The sequence below is a fragment of the Eurosta solidaginis genome, chromosome 5 (genome assembly GCF_040869045.1).
Source record: "Eurosta solidaginis isolate ZX-2024a chromosome 5, ASM4086904v1, whole genome shotgun sequence".
NCBI lineage: Eukaryota > Metazoa > Arthropoda > Insecta > Diptera > Tephritidae > Eurosta > Eurosta solidaginis.
In genome coordinates, this window is record NC_090323.1 from 56,958,329 (window position 1) to 56,968,891 (window position 10,563).

General features: G+C 36.3%; 1 protein-coding gene across 1 annotated transcript in view; it reads right to left on the bottom strand.

Annotated features, from left to right (window-relative positions):
- Positions 1–8,447, bottom strand: part of LOC137233708 (phospholipase B1, membrane-associated) — a 33,408-nt gene extending 24,961 nt beyond the window's left edge. The window contains exon 1 of the mRNA XM_067756987.1: positions 8,070–8,447. The gene's annotated coding sequence lies outside the window, so the exon portion shown is untranslated. The remainder of the gene's footprint in view (positions 1–8,069) is intronic.
- Positions 8,448–10,563: the final 2,116 nt, after the last annotated feature.

Sequence of the window (10,563 nt, forward strand, 5' to 3'; positions counted from 1 at the left end):
CGTCAATATAAAAATAAGCATTTAAAATTTTGAAGTTTCCCATTTATAAAAATAACATATCGTACAGATATAACACTCAACCCGTTAACCAGTTGTATGAACTGTCTACTTTTACAAGGCTATGTCAATGGGGGTAGCTACTATCCTTCAGCGCATCGTTCTCTACCAAGTCCACCTCGCACAGTTCAAAATATACTATCGCTTTGGCTAGTTTGCAACCGATCCTAAATGTGGGTGATCGATCGATGATAACAGTCTAACAAAATCAAAATATCTAGCTTTGTAGCTGTTTTATTTTCAAGCAGGTTGTTTTTTTTTTGTGTCGCATGGCTGTCGTACATAATTTGTTTGACGTGATCATTATCAAGTGATATTATTAGAATTTTAGTATTGGTAATGGCTCTAAATAGATTTTGCATACTAAAGCAAAAAAATTATAATATTTGTTTTGTTAACAATGTTCTGGAGACTAAGAACATATTTTTCGGCGTGTGCTTTCTTTATTGCATATACTGGTTCTCTACAAAAAAAAGGTTATGTGTAGTAAAAGTTATTCTAATGAAGTGACGATTGCATTAGATATATTCTCTCAAATTGTTCTACATAGAATTACAACACTTCAACTTTAAAATCTGATAACAACAAAATTCTTAAAGAAAAAACTACTTATTCAAATGACAACTGATGCCTTTTCATAAACAGAAAAAAATGTGATCCGTAATTTTATGGAAATGACCATCCGTAATGTAAATTGAGGGCGCAATATCTAAAATTTTCGTTACGCGGCAGTAAAACAATTTATTTACTTAGAACAAATAAAAAAATTCAAACTTATTGTCTCTGATGACATTTTTTAAAACTTTACTATCTTTTTGCTAAGGACCGCAGTATTGCTAAAACCCCCCTTTTATAAGTCTGCAACTCTATGAATTTTATCAGTGTGTGATTTGCTCCCTATCTGCGTCCCTATCATCGTCATAAGATATCTTTTATATGCCGAAAAATTTTTTTTTTCATACAGTTTTCACTACCTTTTTAAGATTTGGGATTAATGGCAGGGTCGTATGACCACAGCACCAGGTACAAAATCAAAATGGTCTTTCTAGATTGTCGTTTCATTTCACGTGTTCCTTCGTTATTCACAATAGCTCCGTTATTCACAGTAGCTCCGTTACTCAATACATATTTAAATTCCGCTATTTCTCGTAACAATGTTAATTTTTTGTTTTTAAATGACACCACGCCAGGCACAAAATCAATAGTAAATTGGTTTTTAAATGGCACCACGCCAGGCACAAAGTCCATAATAATTTAGTTTTTTAATGGCACCACGCCAGTTAAAAAATCAGCAATATGTATTTCAAAACTATTTGTCACTACATGTTGGGAGGAAAAGAGCTGTCCTTAAGACAGGCCCAAGGAGACTCTGCCCATCCCAACCTCCCACGTTCATAAACAGGGCAGCGTCAGGCCATCCCTCCAGCCTGTTTTTTGTTTCCAGCTCAACCCAACTAAGACTTAAAATATTTTTTGCTGAGCTGTGGATAGCTGACGCTTCCCAGTTGAAACCCAAAATAGAACTGTTGACACTACCTTATGATTAGTACCGCAATTATGTATAGATTTTTAATAATTGTTAATTCCTAAAGTCTGTTGAATCTGAAAACATTCGGATTGATTTAAATAACAGAATGAGAAATTTTTGTGACAAATAAACAAATCGTATGTCACTGTTAAGGGGACTTAATTCGTACAGAGGTTCATGAAATAAACTGGTAAAATTAAAAAAAAAAATTGAGGAAAACTAAAACAGGCGGCCGCCGTAGTGTGGTGGTAGCGTGCCTCACCTACTACACCGATGATCTTGGGTTCAAGTACCGGGAAAAGGAGCAGCAAATATTTACAGACAAGTCTTTTCAATTAAAAAAAGTTTTCCTAAACGGTATCGCCCCTCGGCAGTGATTCGGCAAACACTCTAAGTCTATATTTGTCATGGAAAGCTTCTCAGTGAAAACTTATCTGTCTTGCAGATGCCGTTCGGCATAAAATATGTGGATCCACCCTGCTCTTCGAAATTCGATAAATTTTCACTAACTATAGCTGAATTAGAGCTTTGGTCCTATTTGAACCAAATAATGGTAGCTTGCTTCGCCTACCACACCGAAGATCCTGGCCTCAAGTCTTGGACAAAGAAACATCAAAAATTTATAAACAAGTTTTTTCAATTAGAATAAAGTTATTATAAGCGGGTTAGCCCCTCGACAGTGATTCGGCAAACACTCCGAGTGTATATCTGTTCGGAGATGTATCGCACGTTGCATTTTTTTTCGCGTGCGAAATCTATCATTTGACGTGGCGTGGGATATCCGCATGTTAAATATTTGAGTTACATATATGGTAAAAAGGCAATTAGCTGACTAGTTGAGCTTGATGCACATACTAGTTTTAAACTAGATTACAACTAGTCGACTGAACCACAGGTTATTTATTAGATTGTTTTGAATATTTGGGCGGCAACCCCATAACATGGTTACCTAACTTATTTTTTGCAAATAAATATGCGAAATAGAATAAAAAACACGCATATAAATTGGCAATGAATGAATAATTCTTCATCGACTAATAGCAATTTTTGTAGTTTTTAATTTTGCGTATAACCGCTAGAAAACATCAAACAGCCAAATCGCACGGACGCAAGACAGAAGTGATTTGTTGAATAAAAAAATTGCTTTATTTTAGCATTTTTATGTGCAATTAATGGGTCATCTACCACATGTTTGCCTTAGTTTGATTCTAGTTTTTTGATATAAAAATAGATATAGAAGAGGGAAGTTCCGCCATAAGTTTTTCAATTAATTTCATATCAAGTATTAACTAAACAAAAATAATTGTTTAATAAACGCCAAATGATATGTGCCTCAGACCCCTTTCCACCAATCATTATAGATTTGAAGTTTACTAATCTCTTCACTTCCTCAATTAATCGCTTCAAACCAGTTATAATTGGGAAACACATTAGCAGGATTTAACCTATTTGAATAGAACTATAATTTAAATAACTAATTGTATATCCATCAAAATACAATATTTTGCAAAAAATCATAATTTGTATTTTATGCAAAGTCATTAACCCAATATCCATAGTAAATTCTAATTGTATATGCCCAGAGCGTTCGTGGTGTAAATTTCACACATATGGAACGGGTTCCAGTGCTATTGGAGTTGATTAAAACATGATAATATTTGATATTTGCATAGAGTAGACGGCAGTTCTATATAATTAAATTTTTTGCATATACATTTATAAATATGTATATTCCAACATAGCCATGGATTTCGCCAGATCCAGGTTTAAGTGTGGAGGGGGGTCAGATTTGTTAAGAAATGCATACGTTTCGGAATAATAAATCCTGTGAATTTATCCTCAGAAGATTGCTATAGGTTAGGTTATTTTAAGAGGGCGTGCATGGGTATTACCCACACATCCACTCGGAGACATTTTTTGCCATTGTGAGTGCCCTCAATACAGCGTGGCTGCACATTCATTTAACCCCATTAACACCTAGTGATTCAACCCAAGTACGAGCAAGACGTCCACCCTCCCAACCTCTGCCAGGCTGTTAAAGAACCGTGCACAGAAATCTGAGCCTTCTTCTTTGAAGCCCCGAACAACGGCAGAAAAAAGTGGTACATCGACTCCTCGTCCTCATCCTGACAGCTTCTGCAGAGGGAGCTTGTTGGTATTCGCCACCCTCAGAGCATTGGTGCGATATGGCAATGACCTGTGATGACACCTTTAAGTACCCTCAACGCAGATTTGTTCAGTTTGAGAAAAAAGCTGGTGGCTTTCCTATCCAAGCATGGTCATAAGGGCGTTGAGACTTCGCAGTCAACCCTGTTGGCCCATAGCAAGTCCGTTGCCCTATTCTCACATTCCTCGATTCTCCCCAGAAGATAACTCAGCAGTGGTCGGGCGGAGCTGTCGACCTCGCGTTTGTTCAATCGGAACCTTTGCTAGACATCTCATGTGCGAGTTCATTCTTTCAATGCAGCTGTGCCCAGGATCTCAGCAAAGGGAGACATTGAGATGCCTTATAGAAGCCAGCGAGGCTCGAAACCTCCGCACGATATCCGATTTTATCATATTGGTTTCTAATGCCCTTAAGACGGCTTGGCTGTAAACAAAGATCGTTACGTTGGTGTCGGAGAGCAAACTATCTTGATGCAACTTTGCTGCTCTGTCTATGGCATATACCTCAGCCTGGAATACACTGCATGCGTCAGGAAGTCGGAATGATTGGCTTAACTGTAGATATGTTGAGTACATCCCAGCTCCAGTTCCATTTTCCATTTTCAAGCCGTCAGTGTAGATAAATTCCCCTGCCATTGTCTAGGCCTTCTTCCCATTCCTCCCTTGAAAAATATCATATGCTCTGAACATGGAAGTTCAAACCCGCTGTGATGTGGTCGGTATTGGATTTTAGGTCAGTTTTTATTCCGTTTAATTGTCCCTTCGTCAGGTTGTTTAGAATCTTCGCGTGTTCGTGCTTAGCTGTTTTCCACATATTGGACTCTCTTAGTCGTAGAGCTCCTTTTGCAGTTGATCCCTGCACGTAGAGGCGTCAAATAAAAGATTACATTTAGCGCTTTCTGAGGTGCGCTGTTCTCGGCGCCTGACATTCACAGGCATTTGAGCCTTTGTACCTTCCCGACCCTCTGTTGATTACTCTTTTGTCTAGCGCCTTCAACCAGACCATCAGTCACCAGTGTTCGTCCAAAAGCCCTTTTGCAGGTGTAGTATGCTGCTAGAGCTTTCTTTGATCTGATTTCAGCGTTCCTTTTCCAGCTTAATTTGGATAATATAATGCCAAGATATTTGGCTTCCGAAGATAGGTTTAATGTTGTGCCATTTAGCCTCGGTAAGTTGCAGTTAGGTACTTTTGTCTTTCTCGTGAACAGGACAAGTTCAGTTTTTGATGGGTGACCTCCAGGCCATTTTGCCTGCCCATCGCGAAATGTGGAAAGTGCCGTTTGCGTGAGATTTCTGATCATTGGCATGAATTTGCCTGTGATCTGAATAACTAAGTCGTCGGCGTACCTGACTACCTTTCTTTCTTTTCTCCTAAAGATTTTTAAAATTTCATTGACTAGTACTATGAGAGTTGGTTTTAGTTTTTCTATGAGAATTTCCTGGTATTAGTAACAAAAACTTCAAATGACCATAACGGTTTCAAACTAAACTTTTAGAAGAATCTATTGGTAAAAAACTCGTTTTGTTGGAATGAGCCATTCAATAGTTATAGCGCCGGACTTCTATTTGTCCTAAAAAAATAAAAGTCCTTTAATTTTGATTTTTGGACTTATAAAATAAAAGTCCGGATTACACTTTTATTTATGCATGTTTTTTAAAAAAGTTCCGAAAAATAAAAAGGATGAATGATTCGTTATGAAAACGCCATGGGTATCTTGGCCCGATCTTTCTCAACTAAAAAAAAAAAATCAATCAAAAAAAAAAAATCAATCAAGACATTTTGGTTTCACTACATGCGAAAAGAGTAGCATTATTCCGTTGTTATTTGTGTCAACTCTTTCAAATTTTTACTGAGGCTGTATTTTGAAATGTCATAACAAGTCTCCGAAAAACGCAAATACGAAATGTCTGTGACTTGACAGGCTGGCTGGCTGGCTGGCACGAATTTTGTAATTGAAATTTAAGTAACTTCCCGATAAACTACAGCTTGAAACTTGGAATATAGTTCAGAAACCGATGACAATGCAATAATAAGAAAAAATTCCCGATAGGTGACGCATGGATCGAAATATTTAAAAAAATCGTATTTGTGGTCCGATTTTTTTCATATTTGGAACACATAATACATACATGGATAGAAAACGGCTGTGAAAAAAATCGCCGCTAGGTGGCGCAAGCATCGAGATATTAAAAAAAATCGTATTTGTGGTCCGATTTGGCTCATATTTGGAACACATAATACATACATGAATAGAAAGCGACCCATAAAAAATCGCCGCTGGGTGGCGTAAGGATCACGATATTCGTATTTGTGGTCCGATTTTGCTCATATTTGGAACAAATATTACATATATTCCGGTAGAAGACATCGAAATATTTTAAAGTTCGAGGAGGGACAAGCATACGTGGCGCAGAGTCGAGTAAAGTCTTTGGAAGGATTATGTATTGAGGACTTAGAGTGCAACAAATTGTCAGGAAAGAGTCCGTGTAATAATGAGCCACTAAATGTACTAATTAGAATGGCAAATAATAGACAATTAAATAAAGACTAAAAACTTGAAAATAAAATAATTTAAAAAAATTTTAAGTTAAACGGTTTTATTGAAAACAATATATACATGAAGTAATAATAATACGAAAAGCTAGAAAATAATTAGGTAGGTCCTAGGTACTAGTCGTCACACTCCCCACCAATCAAGGCGTTGATCAGACAATTAAATAAAAGCGTTGGACGCATCTAATTTCTATTGGCAGTCATATATAAGACCAACTGAACCTTAATCAGGTTATGCCACGCCTCACATTTTTAGAAATTTCATGCGCCCAACGCTTTTATTTAATTGTCTGATCAACGCCTACATTGATGAGAAGTGTTATGGCCTAATTAGGGGGACTCATGTAACCGTATAAATGCCTTATAAAGTGTGTAAACGTATAAATTTATCTAGTTTACGCACGAGCTGTCAAATTTTATATGAAAAATCATTTACACAATTTGTATAAATTTACGCGCACATTTCATTGTGTAAACGCGGTAAACTCAAAGGAATGCAACCTTGCAGACATTACAGACGGCATTTTCATCAAAAATCTCCAACATCAGCAAGTAAAGGCGTTTTAGTTTTGATTTTTCACTTAATCTTGGTATTTTTTAATTTGTATAACAATCAAAAAAATTTTTTTGGAAATAATACAGCTGAAAAACAATCAAGTTTATCAAGAGTATTACTAGGTGCGTTCATATAACCGCGTGTGTAAATGGATATAATTTTACACCTTATAAGTTTATATGCTATCATGAGTCCCCCTATTATTTTCTAGCTTTTAGTATTATTATTACTTCATGTAAGTATTGCTTTCAATAAACCCGTTTAACTTAAAAATTTTTTTTAATAATCGGGGATTGCCCATATTGCTTTTATAAATGTATGAAAACATTTGTTTGAAGCAATTTTTTTTAATTTTATAATTTATTTAATAATTTGGGAAAAATGTAAACAACGTGACATCAGGACGGACAAGGCGACAGCTGTTTCGATTATACCTTGTAAATCTCTTCAAAGCCTTTTCTCCCGGGAGTGGGAGTCGAACTCGCACTCCTACGATAGTTGAAATGGTTATAAACGCATTCAGCTACGTCATGCCTTAGTTGTTGTAAAGTTTTTCCCAATTGCCTTCTTTTTGCATAGTTTAATCTTTTACACATTCCATACTTCGTATGCAACTATGTGCCAAAGCTATGCTTGGTACGGCGGTTTTCAAAGAAAATTTGGTTTTGTTGCTGTTTTTGTTCTATTTATAGAACTACAACGAATTAACCAATTTTGTCTGTTTGTATGATTTCAATAATCGGTGATTGCCCATATTGCTTTTATAAATGTATGAAAACATTTATTTGAAGCAATTTTTTTTAATTTTATAATTTATTTAATAATTGGGAAAAACTTTAAAACAACTAAGGCATGACGTAGCTGAATGCGTTTATAACATTTCAACTATCGTAGGAGTGCGAGTTCGACTCCCACTCCCGGGAGAAAAGGCTTTGAAGAGATTTACAAGGTATAATCGAAACAGCTGTCGCCTTGCCCGTCCTGATGTCACGTTGTTTAAATTTTTCCCAAATTATTAAATAAATTAAAAAAATTTTTTTTATTATTTTTTAGTTATACGATTTTGATATTACGTGGCTCTCATGGAACATCACTTTAGATAGATAACAAATTTGAATTTACACACACACTTATACCAATATTGCTGACTTAATTTTTTCACACATACATACACTTAATAAAACAAAAGACTTAGGACACGAACTCACCTTCAGGCAAAACGAAAATTAAGATATAAGAATATTCACTTTAGTTAAATATATATTTATAAAAGCAAGTACACTTTTTGTTTTAGATAATTACTTGTTTTTATTTTTTATACTTCAAAGTATATTTGCACTTAAATAACTTGCAAACAAGCTTATGAAAGAACTTCAATATCACTGTTTTACTTTTCAGAAATATGCATTAACATGCATTTTTCTTAAATGAGCACTTTCGCTTTCCATAAAATTATAAAAGCACACTTTTTTTTTTTTTGTAATTTTTTTAATTATTTCCCAACACGAATTTTTTAACAATGAAACAGTTTGTGTAAATTTACACTTTCATCACATACAATTGAAATGTATTAATATCATAACAACATAAACGCCGACGTAAAAGTACAAACAATTCAGAGAATGCGGAGAATTTCCAGCAGAAGGTATGCATGTAGTGATAAATCTCAAGCCTGAATCAAAACTAACTGAGGTAGAAGTAAATATAGAACCAAAGTCGCACAGTTAATTGCTACTATCACTTCTAGACAATAATTTTGAAAAAACAAAAGGCAAAAAGCAAAAAAAGAACTCAATTTCTCGTTTTCAATTCTATTCATTTGACTTTGCCGTTGATTGCTCTCTGCTTCACTTGTAAGATTATCACATGGGCGCATGGCATGACTACCGGCAATCGTCAACTGGCTAGGCGGACTGCACGCCAATTAGGATGCCATCCATCACAACAAAGGAGTGTAAGCGCAGAAATTATCTACAAGCGCGCCAAAATCTCTCTACCGCCCTATGCGCGATCTCAACTCATAACATACGTGAAGTGTTTATAAATAGACGTCTGAGGCAGCGCATCATATTATTGTTCGACTCATATCAAAATCGGTTAATTATGCCGTTGACGTGCGCACACCAATATCAGCGAATCAGATACATTACTGCATCAGAACTTGACCAAAGGTTTAATCTTCTGGTGTCATTTATATTCAACACAACGAACATAAGGGTGGTCACAGAAAACATACATATATCGTAATATTGAAGCTCTCAACTCTTGGATTGCTTATTAACAAAAATTTAACTCTTGGAATTTTTAGAAACAAGAATCATTGTCATTACATTGTATCGAACATAACGAAAATTAAAATTAATAAATTTATGAAAAATATTATTTTCTTTAATATATATATATTGGCAACCCTGCTCGTGTTAAGTCCGCAAACAATACGTCTGCCGAAAAACAATCAACAAATTGTGTAAATAAATAAAATTTAAATTAAATACAAGGGTAAATTCTATAAGAATTAAATATAGTGCCTTGTACTGTGATACATGTTATAAAAAGCGTGTTTTGATATTTTTCCGACAGAATTTGTAAGTTTTTTAACTTCGTTATATACATACATAACTCTGTAATAGCGCCAAATAAATTCGCTTAAGTGAATAGCGACGTAAGCAGGTGTGCAAATACTTTTTATTCGTACAGTGTTCAGGGTTGCCACCCAGCTAACATATATTAAGGTGACCAGGTGCGTCAAAGTTGTTTTCGATATTGGATCTGGTGTCTTCGCTTGGGTAATATGCCAAACATTACTCCTCCCGCAGTAAAACGTCGTTTGAGCAAGGGCTCCCCCGCCGCGAAAACACAAAAAGTTGATGGGGCTGCAGCTATCACCCTCTCAGCAGTGTACAACACCCTGAAGGAATTCGAGTCGAAGGTGCATCAACAGACTGCCCAGTTGCGGCTTTTGGTAGAGGGCGTCTCTCAAAGATTAGATGAAGTGGAGAAACAAATAAATAAACGTATCGAAGAGATCTCGTTACATACCGACACTCTGTCTGCCTCATCCACGCAGATGTCTTTGTTGACGGAGAGATTAGAAAATTCTGAGTCCGAAATAGAAAATCTCAAAAAAGAGTTGGCAAAAGGACTTCAGCAAAAACTGACTGCTGATGTCGCTGCTGATGCTGTCGCTTTTGGTGTCCCGTATAAGGAGGGCGAAAACCTAAAAAGTATTTATAACGTGGTGTGCATGTCCATTGATTTTCAGTCACCGCAAATAAGGGACATTTTCCGCACGAGACCCTCACGTGCAGGCAACAACGGTGCGATTGTGATCAAGTTCCATTTTCCGCTGGATCGCAATCGTACTCTTCGTGCGTTTGGGGAGCACCGTAGGCGTATGAAAAGCGCTGTTTCTCTGGAACCACTTGGTATCCAGGGAAACTTCCACCTACACGAGAGCCTTACCAAGGAAAATAGGCTTTTGCTACAACCGGCTATCCAATTAAGGCGGCAGGGAAAGCTGCAGGCGCATTCACGCTCCGTGGCTGCGTCTACGTTAGGCATGGACTTGATACATCCGCACAGCCAACAAAAGTTACCAGTGAGGCTGATCTGGATCGATTTCGCCAACCTTAAGTTCATATGCTTATTCATTGTTTTTTGTTATGTAAAGATGGCGCAAACATTAATTTATTTTTTTTCTTT